At 45.6% G+C, this 17242-nt stretch overlaps 1 long non-coding RNA gene across 1 annotated transcript in view; it reads left to right on the top strand.

The window, feature by feature from the left end:
• Window positions 1-17242, top strand: part of LOC148139757 (uncharacterized) — a 54283-nt gene that overhangs the window by 22081 nt on the left and 14960 nt on the right. The window lies entirely within an intron of this gene.

Genomic DNA, 17242 nt, shown 5'->3' with positions numbered 1-17242 from the left:
TTGGCCTTCATTGTGAGAGGTTTCGAGTACAGGAGCAGAGATGTGTTGCTGCAGTTATACAGGACCTTGGTGAGGCCACACCTAGAATATTGTGTCCAGTTTTGGTCTCCGTTTCTGAGGAAGGATGCTCTTGCTCTTGAGGGAGTGCGGTGAAGGTTACCCAGGCTGATTCCGGGGATGGGGGGAACTGACGGATGAGGAGAGATTGACCAGATTAGGATTGTTTTCCTGGAGTTCATACGAGTGAGGGGTGATCTCATAGAGACTTATACAATTGTAACAGGACTAGACAGGGTAGATGCAGGGAGGATTATGGTGGGTGTGTCCAAAACCAGGGGGTCACAGTCTGAGGATTCGGGGTCGACCATTTAGGATGGAGATGAGGAGATATTTCTTCACCCAAAGAGCAGTAAGCCTGTGGAATTCATTACCACAGGAAGGAGTTAATGCCAAAACATTGAATGTATTCAAGAGGTGGCCGGATATAGCACTTGGGGTGAATGGGATCAAAGGTTATGGGGAGAAAGCAGGATTAGGCTATTGAGTTGGATGACCAGCCATGATGGTGACGAATGACGGGGCAGGCTTGAAGGGCCGAATGGCCTCCTCCTGCTTCTATGTTTCTTAACAAAAGGTTATCGGTCTCAGATTTAAAATTAACAACTGATCCAGCATCTACTGCCGTTTGTGGAGGAGGGTACCGCTCCTGAATCAGAACCTCTAGGTTCAAGCTGCACTCTGAGGCTTGACAGACAGGGTCGGTCCATCCACAATCCAGCCAAAGGATAACCTGGTAAATCTTTCCAGCACACACCAAAACCTGGCTTTGGGAGTGGGGGAGATTCCTAGACAGTCATCTGATGGAAAGGTCATTGGAACTTCGATTATCACAAGTGTGGGAAATGTTTGGAACCCTCTTCCACAAACAGCAGTGGATGCTGGACCAGTCATTAATTTTAAATCTGAGACAGATAAAGTTTTGCTAAGCAAAAGATGTGGGCCAAAGGCAGGTAAGTGGAGTTAAGCCACAGATCAGTCATGATCTAATTGAATGGCAGAACAGGCTTAAGGGGCTGAATGGCCTACTGATGTTCTTGTCACTATCCTGGATTACAATGCATGTTTTCATAGCAACCTGGACTGATTGAGTGAATTGTCATACAAGGGACATTGTATCATGGTTTCCAATGTTCAATTGCCTTTCCCCACTAGAGGGTCTTAGAGAGCAGGATGACTGACTGAACCAAGGAATATTATTGTTCTGAGTGTGACAGCTTACATTGAAAGAGACGTCAGTGATCCCAGGAACCTTTATCATGTAATGTACTGGCTCAATGGACAGGAAGGTGCGCTTGAGCACTTATGTTATTGAATAGTGCAGCAGATTTGATGTTCCTATTTCTTATATTTTTCCACCTGTGCTCAGTTAATTCAAAAGGAACATTCTAACCCAATTCTCTGCTGCATGAATTAACTTCCACCCTGTGGCAAGTTGATTTTAAATTCGGTTTTGAACTATTCTCCCTGGAGGGAAGGCGGCTGAAAGGAGATCTGTTTGTGGTTTTCAAAGTAGTGAGTGGGCTGGACGGAGTAGAGGGCGTGAAGATGACATTCCTGATGAATGGCTTATGTCCGAAACGCTGACTCTCCTCCTCCTCGGATGCTGCCTGACCTACTGTGCTTTTCCATCACTACACGTTTTGACTCTGGGTGAAGGTGTTCCTGCTCATAAAAAGGAGAGAACATAGATTTAAATGATGTGCAAACAAAACAAGGGAGATGTGAGAAAAAACATTTTCACATAGTGAGCTGTTAGGGTTTGGAATGGACTGCTTGGAAATGCGGTGGAAGCAGGTACAAGTGAGTCATTCAATTGAATGGTTTTCCTGGATAATGACAGTGTCCAGGGAAAAAGGCAGGAATTGGCATTAGACAATAGAGTCAGTACAGGCACGATAGACGAAAAGGCCTCCTTCTGCACTGTAATACTTCTGTGATTTTCCCTAATAGTGAATCTGCAGAATAATTGACTGCATTAAAATGTTTGCTTTGAACATTGCACAGCTCACATGCAAATAACCATCAAAACCTGTAAAAGAGAACATCCTATTCCAAAAAAACCCCCAAAAACTGCTGGAAATCTGAAACAAAAGCAGAAATTGCTGGAATAGCTCAGCAGGTCTGTCAGCACCTGTGGAGAGAAATCGGAGTTAACGTTTCGGGTCCAGTGACTGTTCCTCAGAACTGTGATTTGGGAAGGGTCTGAGTTATAAGGAAGGGTCACTGGACCCGAAACGTTAACTCTGATTTCTCTCCACAGGTGCTGACAGACCTGCTGAGCTTTTCCACAAATTTCTGTTTTTGTTATAGAACCTATTTCTTATCTCCAAAATAAAAGTCTCTTATTTTCCATCGTTTGTTGAGCCATTCTACCAGGAGAGAACAAACATATATAAATGTCCTTTTCAAGGCATGACAGTAAAACAGCCCCAATCTTTCAGTCATGATAAGGAACCTGTGAGTGCACACGTAAACATCAGGCAAGGACAGCATTGGATTTACGGACGACGATTTCCTGAACCAGTTACCTCATGACACAGAATTCACACATTAAATAGAAGGGTTACCTACACTCCAACACAGATAGTGAACAGCAAAATAAAAATCCATTCCAGGATCTACTGTCTCAACACGCTGGAGTAGTGCACTGCAAGTCAAGTTCAAATAGCTCTCTGGTCCTCACAAAAGTCAAAGATTTCAAAATAAGTACATCTAATTCCCCAGTTTACCAGAACAGTACATTGATTATGTTGCTGGTCCCAACATGAGCCCTGGATCCTGAACCAATATTACTGCCATAACAACTGGTGTTACTGGTGTCAGGAGCAGTTTTATCTAATGACCTCAAATCCCATAGCAGACTAGTCTTGTCCTGTTCCAGTACTACTGTTTCTGGGAAATCATGTAAGATACCTGCAAGGGCTATTAAACTCCAGTTCACTGCCAGATTCTCAAGAGCAATTAGGGATGGGCAATAATGATGAACCAAACAACGACATCCCAGTCCCATGAATAAATACATTAAAATTATCGTTGTAAAAGTAGGAGCAGGATTCGGTCATTTCATCCAGGGGGTGTCAAACTCAATGCTTATCATGTTTTGTTCTCACCAAAATCAAATGTGGTTTTGGAAAGTAGATCTTTATGATGAGTAGAGTCTGTCAGTCCCTCAACTGTCCATTCTACCTGATGGATATTAATTTTCATTGTCCTGTATCATATTCAAATTACTTTGAATTAATTTGAATGCACTGGACGTGTTCTGATACACCTCCAGGGCAGGTGAGACTTGAAACCAAACATCTGGCCCAAGGGTGGCATAGTGGTTAGCACAGCTGTCTCATGCTCCCAGGGACCTGGGTTCGATTCCAGCCTCAGGCAACTAGCTGTGTGGAGTTTGCACATTCGCCCCGGGTCTGCATGAGTTTCCTCCAGGTGCTCTTGTTTCCTCCCACAGTTCAAAGATGTGCAGGTTAGGTGGTCTGGCTATGGCAAATTGCCTGTAGTGTGCAGGCCAGGTGGATTAGTTATGGAAAATGCAGGGTTACGGAGATAGGATGGGATAATGTGGTCTGGTGGGATGCTCTTCAGAGGATGGGTGTGGATTTGATGGGCCAAAGGGCCTGCTTCCATACTGTAGGGATTCTATGATACTAAGACTAGGGACACTAGTCCTCCAGTAACTAATTCTATGATTTCATAACCTTGGGACATAACAATAGCATTCCCTTGTGACCTGAACCAGATGGTAGTGTGAATAGTTCATCAGGGGGCACATGCTGTTGTGGACTTTTATGTGAACATTGCAGTCTGGATTTATAGATAATGATGGCAGAGACTTCACCTTCCAGACAGCTCTCATATTCTTACTACTTATCTGACTGAGTTACGATTGCACCTTCTCTAATCCTCACATCCTGGGGAGAGACACAAACCTGGAGCTTCTGGTGTAGAGGCTGGTACACTACCACTGCATCACAAGATGTCCACCTGGACCAGCTGCTCCCGCGTTTTGCAATTTTCTTCAATGCCTTGCAAGATGGAAGAGTTACGGAGGGAAATGTTGATGTGAATCTGTTTCATTCCCTATCAGGTGAACACACAGAATAACGGCTGAGATTGGAGTCACTTAGGATAATTCATACAACTTTTTGTCAAGTGATTCCATAAAAATGATGAATCCGCTATCCTACTCCATTTCAAGGGGCCATGTCGTTCGACTCAAAGCTAATTTTCTAATGCTAAACTTTGTAGTTGTTTCTTCTCCGAACTTTTGTAGTCCATCTGTCAGCACAGCACCCTCTGCTCAAAAAGCTAGACTCTTCCTTTTCATCTCTCTTCAGTTACCAAGATCAAAGAGTTTCCCAGTAGCATACAATGACTTTGGGACATTTCCTTTGATCGCCTGGACAAGCTAATAAATTACTACCTTTCCTTTTTGTAAGGAAACAAACATCAAAGTTAACTGATTAGCATTTAACTACTTACCATCTCGGATCCCCTATTTTGTACATCCAGAGACATGCAAAACCTTAAAAGACAGTTAAGATTCTAAAAATGCATTTTGTGAGAAAAAAATGATTGTAAGATCCCAAACCAATGAACAATGATCCTCAAGATTGATGAAAAGCAGTCCATCATATTTCCACATCAGTGCTTTCCAAAAAGATCCCTGGATCCAGTTGGAACTTCCCTCGAAAGCTGCATTGCATTCTTGGGAATGACATCTTCCCAGTCCAGCAGCATCAGTTTCATGCATTATGGATGAATTGCTTAACCAGTCCTCAGTGCCTCATTGACAGGGCAATGACTTCACTGCAGAGAGGTAGGGATGAGAGTAAGCCCATGAAATCCCTTGAGCTTATTCCATCATTCAGAGAGATTGTGGCTGATCTTGACCTGATTTCATATACAGCTTAGAGTCATAGAGATGTACAGCATGGAAACAGGCGCTTCAGTCTAACTCGTCCGTGCTGCCCAGATATCCCGACCCATATCCCTCTAAACCCTTCCTATTCATATACCTATCACTTCTGGCAGATCATTCCATACACGCACTGCCCTCTGTGAAGAAGTTGCCCCTTACGTCCCTTTTATATCTTTCCCCTCTCACCTTAGACCTATGCCCTCTAGTTCTGGACTCCCCCACCCCAGGGAAAAGACCTTGTCTATTTATCCTATACATGTCCCTCATGATTTTACAAACCTCAGCCTCCAACGCTACAGGGAAAACAGCTCCAGCCTGTTCAGTCTCTCCCTGCAGCTCACACCCTCAAGCCCTGACAACATCCTTGTAAATCCTTCTTGAACCCTTCAAGTTTAACAACATCTTTCGTATAACAGGGAGACCAGAATTGAACTCAACCCATCCCCTTGAAAACATTTGGTAAATAAAAATATATAAACACTACAAGATACTTATCTCAGTCGATGTACTTCAAAAAATAAGATTTGTGCAGAAATTTTGATAGTTAAAGGACTGTGTCAAATCAAACATCATTTATTTCCAAAAATATCTCAACCTGACAATTATAAATAAAAGAAAAGAACTGAATGGTAACAAAAGGATTGTTCATATTTGGAAGAAACATCCTGATGACTACAGTCACATTGAAAAATGTATCATATGGAGGAAACTGTCAGTTGGCATGTAAATACCAGGGTTGAAAGGAAATATTACCACTTTCAGGACTGTCATAAATAATGATACTCACACGGCACAATTTGCTATTTTACATAAGGTCTTAAAGACTTGATGGAAAAATTGATGGTTTTTTTTTTAAAAAGAACACAGCTATAATCAAGGCCCACAGCGCAGTTTCATGCAGCTTAGCTCCTCCATCAGATGCAGACTTTAACCAGATCCTTTATGAATGCAAGGTTTGCACAATCCTTAAAGCTAAAGCTGACAGGCCAGGGAGGATCGTCCTGTTCAGAAGGAAGTGTCAGGTGGGAGGGGGTGCGATTAGTGAGGGGGCTCTATTAGGTCAGTCAATTCTGCTTTAAATCATGATGAGGACATTGTTTAAGCTTAGCAAAATCTGCAGCATAATAGAAAGTTTGTAAAGACAGGGTTAATTCCTGATAAATAAGTGTACGGTAATTGTAACAAAAAAACTATTTAGTGTAATGAACAAGAACAATAAATGTAAAGTGGATATACCCAAAATAAACAAAAGTAAGTCACTTGTTTTTGGCCTCCAATTTAAGCTTTAAAATAATCACTTTAATGCTGAATTAAAGTGGTCCTATAAATTTCATGGCTGGGAACATATCCTCATCTGAAATAACATTAGTTTCTGAAGGAAAGAGTTGAGTTTATATCTCAGTTTTCATGTCCTCAGGGTAATCGAGGTATAATAGAGTGCAAGTGAAGCACTGCTCTGGAAGTGTAGGCATTGCTGTATGGTGGTGAAGTGCAGCAGTTAATTGGCACACAGCAAGATCCCAGAATCACAATGAGGCAAATGACCCAGAAAATCCATTCTAGTGATACTGGAGATCTCCCCTGGTCTTCTTTAAATATTGCGCCGCAATCAGTTACATCCACCCATTATTTCGGAGACTCTGTTCAATGTCAGACCTGAAAAATAGTGCACCTCAGCCCAGATTAATGTTGCCTCAACAATTGAATGGCTGTAGGGCAGTTAGATTCCTCCTTCTTTGGTTCATTTGTGGTATGTTAAATCAGTGAGATTATGGATAACAGAATGGAAAAAGGGATGAGAAAGTTAATATATTACATTAATCTATCCAATGCAGTTGGCTGGGTTTTGAGGCTAACACTGTGGATTCAATTCCCACATCTGCTGAGGTTACTACAAATGACCCACCTTCATAACTTCACTCTTTGTTTCAGCTACGGTTGCTGTCAGGTTAAACCACCACAAGTTGTCTCTTTCTAATGAGAGGGCAACCCTGTGGTCCTCTGGGATTTTGGCGATTTTACCGATATGTGACTCAACCAATATACACCCAGGAGAAAATGAGGACTGCAGATGCTAGAGATCAGAGTTGGAGAGTGTGGTGCTGGAAAAGCACAGCAGATCAGGCAGTATCCGAGGAGCAGGAGAATCGACATTTTGGGCATAAGCTCTTCTGCTCAAAACATTGATTCTCCAGCTCCTCAGATGCTGCCTGAGCGGCTGTGCTTTTCCAGCACCACATTCTTCAACAGTGTACACCCAGTATGCAATGCTGCACAATTGAAAACGTTCAGAATAAAACCATGGCCACAGCGATCAGCTGGCACTAAAACCAAACTGCTCAGGAACAATGTGAGAATCCTGGCAATGACCCTGACAAACAGACTCACAAGCCAATGATAAGCAAGGAGCCACCTGCCACACAATCACCTGAAGCCAAGATGTAACCATAGGAACGAACTGTTGATAAAAATTTAGATAATCTCAACGTTCCCCCTGCCAGCTCCTGAGAGGCACTGTGAAATGCTGATCCCCAGAACATAACCAGTTTTGCATTAATCTCCACCTTTGCTCCACCAGCCCCTATATCTAGGTAAACCACTGCTCATTTCATTATTAGAGATTCCATTTACCGTCGCTGGTTTGATCTGTATATGTTATGCTGAAAATAGTTTGGGGGAGGGGTGAACAATAAAGAGGAAACAGCTCCAGCTTTTCGGAAGGCTACGTTTCACTTTGTTGTATCCATTCAGCTTAGATGTTTCGATGCAATTTCCTGTACTCCTGTTGGACAAACTTCCAAGTACTGGTCCTCATGTGACTCCGGAATAACAAAACACAGCCCTTTCTCAGGAAATCTTGGAACATCAGCTGGAAAAGGGGAAAAGTCTTTGATTGGATTGTCGAAAATAAGCAGTGAGCTCAAAAGATTCTTTATTATAGAGGAAGGTTTTGTTTCCAGGGGGATTTGGGACATTGTTCTTTACCGTGAAAGATCCCAATTAAACCCAAGGAGCTGAATGAGAATTTAGGAGGCGTGGTTAGTACGTTTTCAGATGACACCAGACTTTATGCCAGAGTGGACGGTGAAGAAAGTTCTCTAAGATTACAAAGGGATCTTGATCAATTGGGCCAATGGGCTGAGGAGTGGCAGAGGGAGTTTAATTTAGATCAATGCTAGTTATTGCATTTTGGTAAAACAAACAAGAGTAGGACATATAGAGTTAATCGTAGGACCTTGGATAATGTTGTTAAATGTAGAGACCAGGGGAGTTCACTTACACAGTTCTTTGAAATTTACATCACAGACAGACAGGGTGGTGAAGGTGTTTAGCACACTCGCCTTCATTGCTCAGACCATGAGTATAGGAGTTGGAATGTCATGTTGTGGTTGGACAGGACATTAGATTAGATTACATTACAGTGTGGAAACAGGCCCTTCGGCCCAACAAGTCCACACCGACCCGTCGAAGCGCAACCCACCCATACCCCTACATTTACCCCTTACCTAACACTACAGGCAATTTAGCATGGCCAATTCACCTGACCTGCACATCTTTGGACTGTGGGAGGAAACCGGAGCACCCGGAGGAAACCCATGCAGACACGGGGAGAAAGTGCAAACTCCGCACAGCCAGTCGCCTGAGGCGGGAATTGAACCCGGGTCTCTAGCGCTGTGAGGCAGCAGTGCTAACCACTGTGCCACCGTGCCGCCCAAAAAAGTGAGGTCTCTTCTGGAGGACGGTATATAGTTCTGGTCATCTTGCTACAAGAAGGATATTCTTAAATTGGAGAGGGTTCAGAAAAGACTTATCAGGATTTGGCTGGGACTGGAAGGTTTGAGTTATAATGAGGGCCTGGATAGACTGGGACTTTTGTTCACTGGACCGTAGGAGGTTGAGGGGTGACCTTACAGAGGTTTATAAAAGCATGGGGGTGGGGTATAGATAAGGTGAATAGCAAAGGTATTTTCTCTAGGGTGAGGGAAGCTCAAAACTGGAGGGCATAGGTTTAAAGTGAGAGGAGAAAGATTTTAAAAGGGCCTGAGGGGCAATGTTTTCACACAGAGGGTGATAGATGCAGGTACAGTCACAACATTTAAAAGACATTTTGACGAATACATGAATAGGAAAGGCTTAGAGGGAGATGGGCCAAATGCTGGCAAGTGAGACTAGCTCAGTTTGGGAAACTTGGTCAGCCTGGATGAGTTGGACCGAAGGGCCTGTTTCCATGCTGTATGAGTCTATGAGCTTTCCTGAAACCAGTGAGCATTATGCTCATTCTGTAGAAACCTCAGCCAAAGCTGTGGAAGATCTAGTCAAGGTTTTGTCTCTGTGTGTTTGTTTCATGGTATTAATGTTACTTCATCCTTCAGTGAAAACTCCACCATGTTCGAAGTAATGGTTAATTTCTGAAACTTGAGGTGGTGACTATGACTTACCTGCAACGACAGTCCCATGTTCTGCTCGCAATGTGCAATGCATTCTGATGGCGAGAGGTAGGAGCAGAAACAGAGTAACTGGCCCCTCAAGTTTGCTTCACCATTTAACACGATCATGGCTGATTCCAGGAACTTTCCTTCTCACTCCCTATATTCCTGATCCTGAGAGATCAAAACTTTGCCCATTCCAACCTTAAATATAGTCAAAAACTGACCATGCACAGCCCTCTGGGGGAGAGAGGTTTGGAGATTCACAACCTTTGTAATTAAAAGTCTCTGCCCCTTCAGCTCTAAATGATCAATATATTATCCTCAGGCTATGCCAATAGGCAGTATCTGTATGCTCTTGATTCCCCAGCAAGCCTTTCCTTTAATCATCCATGGGAGTTACTGGCTGGACCAGTGTTTATTGCCCGTCCCTAGTTGCCCTAGTTGAGAAGGTGATGGGAGCTGCGTTCATGAAACACTGCAGTCCATGTGCAGTAGGTAGGCCCACAATGCTGTTAGGTAGGGAATTCCAGGACTGAAAATGTGTTGCTGGAAAAGTGCAGCAGGTCAGGCAGCATCCAAGGAACAGGAGAATCGACGTTTCGGGCATAAGCCCTTCTTCAGGAATGAGGAAAGTGTGTCCAGCAGGCTAAGATAAAAGGTAGGGAGGAGGGACTTGGGGGATGGGCTTTGGAAATGCGATAGGTGGAGGGAGATCAAGGTGAGGGTGATAGGCCGGAGTGGGGTGGGGGCGGAGAGGTCAGGAAGATGATTGCAGGTTAGGAAGGCGGTGCTGAGTTTGAGGGATTTGACTGAGACAAGGTGGGGGGAGGGGAAATGAGGAAACTGGAGAAGTCTGAGTTCATCCCTTGTGGTTGGAGGGTTCCCAGGCAGAAGATGAGGCGGTCGGTGAGGACCAGTGGGGTTCTGTCCTGGTGGCGGTTGGAGGGGTGGGGCTCAAGGGCGGAGGAGCGGGAAGTGGAAGAGATGCGGTGGAGGGCATCATCATTGGTCCTCACCTACCACCCCACCAACCTCCATGTACAACGTACCATCCGCCTTCATTTCCGCCGCCTCCAAACGGACCCCACCACCAGTGATAGATTTCCCTCCCCTCCCCTATCAGCATTCTGAAAAGACCACTCCCTCCGTGACTCCCTTGTCAGGTCCACACCCCCCACCAACCCAACCTCCACTCCGGGCACCTTCCCTTGCAACTGCAAGAAATGCAAAACTTGCGCCCACACCTCCCCCCTTACTTCCCTCCAAGGCCCCAAGGGTCACTTCCATATCCGCCACAAATTCACCTGCACCTCCACACACATCATCTATTGCATCTGCTGCACCCGATGTGGCCTCCTCTATATTGGGGAGACAGGCCGCCTACTTGCGGAACGTTTCAGAGAACACCTCTGGGACACCCGGACCAACCAACCCAACCACCCCGTAGCCCAACACTTTAACTCCCCCTCCCACTCCACCAAGGACAGGCAGGTCCTTGGACTCCTCCATGGCCAGACCATGGCAACACGACGGTTGGAGGAAGAGCGCCTCATCTTCTGCCTGGGAACCCTCCAACCATAAGGGATGAACTCAGACTTCTCCAGTTTCCTCATTTCCCCTCCCCCCACCTTGTCTCAGTCAAATCCCTCGAACTCAGCACCACCTTCCTAACCTGCAATCATCTTCCTGACCTCTCCGCCCCCACCCCACTCCGGCCTATCACCCTCACCTTGATCTCCCTCCACCGATTGCATTTCCAAAGCCCCTCCCCCAAGTCCCTCCTCCCTACCTTTTATCTTAGCCTGGTGGACACACTTTCCTCATTCCTGAAGAAGGGCTTATGCCCGAAACGTCGATTCTCCTGTTCCTTGGATGCTGCCTGACCTGCTGCGCTTTTCCAGCAACACATTTTCAGCTCTGATCTCCAGCATCTGCAGCCCTCACTTTCTCTCAGGGAATTCCAGGACTTTGGCTCAGTGACACTGAAGGAACGGCCATATACAGCAAACATTTTGTTAACTGGTACCAGTGGGACCAGGAGTGTGCTGGCTGATCAGTTTTTCCGATTGTGCGTTTAGAAAATACTGCATAAGAAACTTTGGTGGGTTTCTACAGTGCATTTTGTTGATAGTAAACACAGCTGCTACTGAATATCAGTGAACATGGTGCCAATTAAGTGGCTGCTTTGTCCTGGATGGTGTCAAGATTCCTGAGCTGGAGCTGCACTCACCCAACTATTAATATCATCACTCTTGTTATTACATAAATTGTCCCCTATTTTGACATAAATTGAAGACTAAACAAAAAATTTTGCCTCCACCATTTCTTCATTACGCATAATAATGTATTTTGCCTCTAAGAGACCAACGCTTATTTTAATGACTGTTCCTTTTTATCTTATTTACTGTTATAATGAGTTATTTTTAAAAATATTCCTGGTTTATTTACTCTCAATATATTTTTAACTTTTTAAAAAAAAATCAATATTTTCACATGCCTTTCTGGTTTCAAAGCACTGAAACGATCCTTCAATATGCTGCTACAGTTTGCAATGTTATAGGCCCCTCTTTTAATCTGATACTATTAACTTCTGAAGCAAGGAATGGATCACTGAGCTTTTGTTTTGGAATTAAATGTGCTTTTATTCAGCATTTTGTTTGTTTATATAAAAGTTTTCCACTGTTTATTTATTGCCTCAGCTTTCAGTCTATTTATCCATCAATCAAAGCAAGTTTCCCATCATAACTATGCAACTAGTTTTGTTAAAAGTTATGACTTATGTTAGTGTCAGTTTCAAATGTAACACAAAATCAATTGTATTATGACCTTTAGTTCCCATTGGATCATTTACTGTGAGATTATTATTTAATCCTGTATCACTATCAGAGGCAGATCTAAATTCGTTTTATCCTTAGTTAGTTCCACAATGTATTGATCCAGGAAACTATTGAAAAAAACATTTTATAGACTTGTGTTCTGGAGCATCTTACTATTTGATTGGTTGAGTTTATGTAAAGATTAAAATACTCACAATTGTTACAATGCCGATATTACATGTTCCAAGGATTTGCTTAATACAATCATAGAGTTACAGCACGGAAACAGACCTTTCAGTCCAACCAGCCCATACTGACCATGTTCCCAAACTAAACTAGTCCCATCTGCCTGTGCATGGCCCATATCCTTCCAAACCTTTCCTATTCATGCACTTATCTAAATGTCTTATAAACTTTATACCTGTACTTGCATCCACCACTTCCTATGGTAGTTCATTCCACACAGTAACCAATCTCTGTGTAAACAAGCTGTCCCTCAAATCCTTTCTTTAAGATCCTTTGCCGCTCAGGTTAAAAATATGCCCCCCAGTTTTGATCTCCCCCACCTGAGGGAAAAGACCTTTGTTATTCACCTTGTCTATGCCCCTCATGATTTTATAAACCTCGATAAGGCCACCCCTCAATTTCCTATTCTCCAGTGACAATGTATCAGCCTATATTGATAACTCAAACTCACCATTCCAACAGCCTATGTAGCTGTGACGCGAATTCCTAAGAATAATGTACCAGAATCCCTTATAGCATTTTCTGACTTGCTGTTCCCTACCTTCATCAAAATCCATTTAACCTCATGACATTTTTGAGCCAAGATCCTTTCTTCATTAATGGCTTTGTGTCATCCTTTTCCAACAGGTCAACCTCTCCTCAGTTGCCAATCTGCTGACAGAGCTGAGCATTAATTAGCAAACTGGTTAAATTTGGTTTCTTTAGCTCCTGTTCAGTTGTCTATAAAGACAAGGTTTCAGAAGTAAATAAGAGCAGCCGAGGAAATTTGATGTAAATATAAATGTTTAGTGAGCGACGGGTTATGGAAAGAGATGATTGTTTCCTTTTGCTCTTTAAAAGCTTCTTACCCTGTGGGACTTCATTCTTATCAATTGGGATCCCCCCCCCCGGACACAACGGTCACATTGGGCGACCGATACCTTCTGGACAAGACTGTTACACTGGGAGACCATCCCGAATGGACACGATTGTGACACTGGGAGACCGACCCAAATGGACACGACTGTTAAACTGGGAGACCGTCCTTAATGGACACGTCTGTTGCACTGGGAGACCTCTCCTAATGGTCTGTTACACTGGGAGACCGACCCTAACGACATGACTGTTATACTGGGAGACTGACTTCTCCTGGACACCACTGTTACAATGGGAGACCGCCCCTAATGGACACGACTGTGACACTGGGAGACCATCCCTAATGGACACGACTGTTACACTGGGAGACCGACCCCTCCTAGACATGACTGTTACACTGGGACACTGTCCCTAATGGACACGACTGTTACACTGGGAGACTGTCCCTAATGTACACAACTGTTACACTGGGAGACTGTCCCTAATGGACACAACTGTTACACTGGGAGACCGACCCATCGTGGACACGACTGTTACACTGGGAGACTGTCCCAAATGGACACGACTGTTACACTGGGAGACTGACCTCTCCTGGACATCACTGTTACAATGGGAGACCGCCCCTAATGGACACGACTGTGACACTGGGAGACCGACCCCTCCTGAACACGACTGCTACACTGGGAGACCGACCCTAATGGACACGACTGTTACACTGGGAGACTGTCCCTAATGGACACGACTGTTACACTGGGAGACCGACCCCACCTGGACACGACTGCTACACTGGGAGACCGTCCCTAATGGACATAACCGTTACACTGGGAGACCGCCACTAATGGACACGACTGTTACACTGAGAGACCAACCCAAATGGACATGACTGTTACACTGGGTGACGAACCCTAATGGACACAACTGTTACACTGGGAGACCGTCCCTAATGGACACGACTGTTAAACTGAGGGACCACCTCTAATGGACACAACTGTTAAACTGGGAGACCGCACCTAATGGACACGACTGTTACACTGGGAGACTGACCTCTCCTCGATACGACTGTTATACTGGGAGACCAACCCTAATGGACACGGCTGTTACACTGGGAGACTGTCCCAAATGGACACGACAGTTATACTGGGAGACTGACCTCTCCTGGAAACGACTGTTACACTGGGAGACCGATCTGATGGACATGACTGTTACACTGGGAGACTGTTCCTAATGGACACAACAGTTACACTGGGAGACCGACCCTAATGGACACGACTGTTCCACTGGGAGACTGACCTCTCCTGGACAGCACTGTGAGACTGGGAGACCATCCTAAATGGCCACGACTGTTACACTGGGAGACCATCCCTAATGGCCACGACTGTTACCCTGGGAAACTGACCCTAATGGACACGACTGTTATACTTGGAGACTGACCTCTCCTGGAAATGACTGCTACACTGGGAGACCGTCCTTAATGGGCACGACTGTGACACTGGGAGACCGCCACTAATGGACATGACTGTTGTACTGGGAGACTGACCTCTCCTGGACACGACTTTTACACTGGGCGACCGATCCTAAAGGACACGACAGTTACACTGGAAGACCGACCTTATGGACATGACTGTTACACTGGGAGCCCATCCCTAATGGGCACGACTGTTACACTGGGAGACTGACCTCCCCTGGACACCACTGTTACACTGGCAGACCGTCCTAAATGGGCACAACTGTTACACTGGGAGACCGACCGAATGGACACGACTGTTACACTGGGAGACTGACCACTCCTGGACACTACTGTTAAACTGGGAGATCGACCATAATGGACACGACTGTTACACTGGGAGACTGTCCCTAATGGACACGACTGTTACACTGGGAGACTGTCCCTAATGGACACGACTGTTACACTGGGAGACCGACCCCACCTGGACACGACTGCTACACTGGGAGACCGTACCTAATGGACATAACCGTTACACTGGGAGACCGCCACTAATGGACATGACTGTTACACTGAGAGACCGACCCAAATGGACATGACTGTTACACTGGGTGACGAACCCGAATGGACACAACTGTTACACTGGGAAATCGACCCTAATGGACATGACTGTTGTACTGGAAGACTGACCTCTCCTGGACACGACTGTTACACTGGGAAACTGACCCAAATGGATAAGATTGTTACACTGGGAGACCATCCTTAATGGGCACGACTGTTAAACTGAGGGACCACCTCTAATGGACACAACTGTTAAACTGGGAGACCGCACCTAACGGACACGACTGTTACACTGGGAGACTGACCTCTCCTGGACACGACTGTTACACTGAGAAACTGACCCAAATGGATACGATTGTTACACTGGGAGACCGTCCTTAATGGGCACGACTGTTACACTGGGTGACCGACTCTAATGGACACGACTGTTAAACTGAGGGACCACCTCTAATGGACACAACCGTTAAACTGGGAGACCGCACCTAATGGACACGACTGTTACACTGGGAGACTGACCTCTCCTCGACACGACTGTTACACTGGGAGACCAACCCTAATGGACACGACTGTTACACTGGGAGACCGTCCCTAATGGACACGACAGTTATACTGGGAGACTGACCTCTCCTGGAAACGACTGTTACACTGGGAGACCGATCTGATGGACACGACTGTTACACTGGGAGACTGTTCCTAATGGACACAACAGTTACACTGGGAGACCGACCCTAATGGACACGACTGTTAAACTGAGGGACCACCTCTAATGGACACAACTGTGAAACTGGGAGACCGCACCTAATGGACACGACTGTTACACTGGGAGACTGACCTCTCCTCGACACGACTGTTACACTGGGAAACTGACCCTCATGGACACGACTGTTACACTGGTAGACTGTCCCTAATGGACACGACTGCTACACTGGGAGACCGTCCCTAATGGACACGACTGCTACATTGGGAGACCGACCCTAATGGACACGACTGTTGCACTGCAAGACTGACCTCTCCTGGACAGAACTGTTACACTGGGAGACTGCCCCTAATGGACATGACTGTTTCACTGGGAGACCGACCCTTCCCGGACACGACTGCTACACTGGGAGACCACCTCTAATGGACACGACTGTTACACTGGGTGACGATCCTTAATGGACATGACTATTACACTAGGAGACTGATCTCTCCCAGACACAAATGATCCACTGGGAAACCGACCCTAATGGACACGACTGTTACCTTGGGTGACCGACCCTAATGGACACGACTGTTACACTGTGAGACTGACCTCTCCTGGACACAACTGTTACACTGTGAGACTGACCTCTCCTGGACACAACTGTTACACTGGGAGACTGACCTCTCCTGGACACAACTGTTACACTGGGAGACCGTCCTAAATGGGTACGACTGTTACACTGGGAGAGCGCCCCTAATGGACATGACTGTTTAACTGGGAGACCGTCCCTAATGGACACGACTGTTACACTGGGAGACTGACCTCTCCTCAACACGACTGTTACACTGGGAGACCGTCCCTAATGGACACGACTGTTACACTGGGAGACTGACCTCTCCTCAACACGACTGCTACACTGGGAGACCACCTCTAATGGACACGACTGTTACACTGGGAGACCGCCCCGAATGGACACGACTGTTACACTGGGAAACTGACCCTAATGGACACGACTGTTACACTGGGAGACTGTCCCTAATGGACACGACTGCTACACTGGGAGACGGTAGCTAACGGATACGACTGCTACATTGGGAGACCGACCCTAATGGACACGACTGTTACACTGCAAGACTGACCTCTCCTGGACACAACTGTTACACTGGGAGACTGCCCCTAATGGACATGACTGTTACACCGGGAGATCGACCCCTCCCGGAC

Source organism: Chiloscyllium plagiosum, unplaced genomic scaffold (assembly GCF_037043375.1).
Source record: "Chiloscyllium plagiosum isolate Xiang-an unplaced genomic scaffold, Cpla_swu_hap1 HiC_scaffold_37, whole genome shotgun sequence".
Taxonomy (NCBI): Eukaryota; Metazoa; Chordata; class Chondrichthyes; order Orectolobiformes; family Hemiscylliidae; genus Chiloscyllium; species Chiloscyllium plagiosum.
The sequence above is the reverse complement of the archived record's forward strand: the minus strand, read 5'-3'. Positions and strand labels throughout refer to the sequence as shown.